Raw genomic sequence first — 1,262 nt, 5'->3', positions numbered from 1 at the left:
TATAATTTTGATGTTAATATAATTATGGGTATTCTTTAAGATGTTTATATTGAGTTATCTGGTCGCTGCCTGTATATGCTTACTGAAATGGTACCTTGACTTACCTGTGTTTATTTGTTTTGTTGTCTGTATGTGCTTACCCTACTGTATTGTTACCCGACTTGCCTATGCTTACCTACTGGGTTGCCTGTATATATTGACTGAAGTGATACCTAAACCTACTCATGCTTACCTGTTTCAGGATCCATCACTCTGAACCATACTTATAGGGTTCCCCTATCAGGTGTTGATGCTGGGTGTGATACCCCAGTGGAGGGTCAGTTCCCAGACGATCAATTATTTTGGAGTATTGTTTATAATCTATCCTTTATAAATATTTATTCTCATAGGTCATCTGTATTTTTATACTGATATTATGAATCAGTAAACTGTACATAGTTAAGTAACATTTGCCTGGCCTGGCTCTGTAAAGGATAGAGGGATCTGAACCCAAGTGACAGCCTCCCTCTCACACCACTATTGCCTGTTCACCTATCCCATCCAACTGAGGTTGGGGCACACTCTTGGGTGTACCCAGGCTACACTTGTCTCCATAGAAGTGGTCCTTACTGTGTGCACATACATTAACTTCTGAAAACTTTCTGAATCAAATGGGCTTCTGGCTATAGTCAAGACTTATGCTAAATCTTTGACTTCTTTTCTCCAAGTGCTTTTTCCTTTGCTGAGTTGTGTGAGCATCTTCAGCAAAGGTCTCATCTAAAACAAAAATATCCACCAAATTCTGATCTTGATTGGATATACTGTTTGTTGCTGTTAAAGTAACTGTTGAACAGGTTGATGATTTAGTTAGCCGCAAGGTTGCTATTAAACCAATGCCAAGTGCCATCAAGTGCCATTTCTTATGCATGCTTGCAACCGAGGCCCAGAAACCATCCATGGCTCCAAAAGGGACCACAGTTTTTTTAGCATGTAGTACTAGCAGAGTGAGTGGGCAGGGCTTGTTTCTCTGCAGTGGTCACCACAGAGATGGTATAGGCCATATCTTTGTTTCCCTTCAAATACCTCCTTAAAAGCTCTTTTTTCAACAAAATAACTGGCATAGGGAAGATACTAGTGCCCTGAGGCCCCTGTAGATCAAAAGGGATCCTGGTTTTCTCTGATTTTAAAAAATCCCCAATTTTTGTTTAAAAAAAGTAACCCCAAATCCACATTTTTCCATGATTTAAATGAAACACCATGAATATGTAGAGATATATATGTGT

The sequence above is a fragment of the Crocodylus porosus genome, unplaced genomic scaffold (assembly GCF_001723895.1).
Source record: "Crocodylus porosus isolate Cpor-Errol unplaced genomic scaffold, CroPor_comp1, whole genome shotgun sequence".
NCBI classification, from domain to species: domain Eukaryota; kingdom Metazoa; phylum Chordata; order Crocodylia; family Crocodylidae; genus Crocodylus; species Crocodylus porosus.
This window is presented reverse-complemented; position numbering follows the sequence as displayed.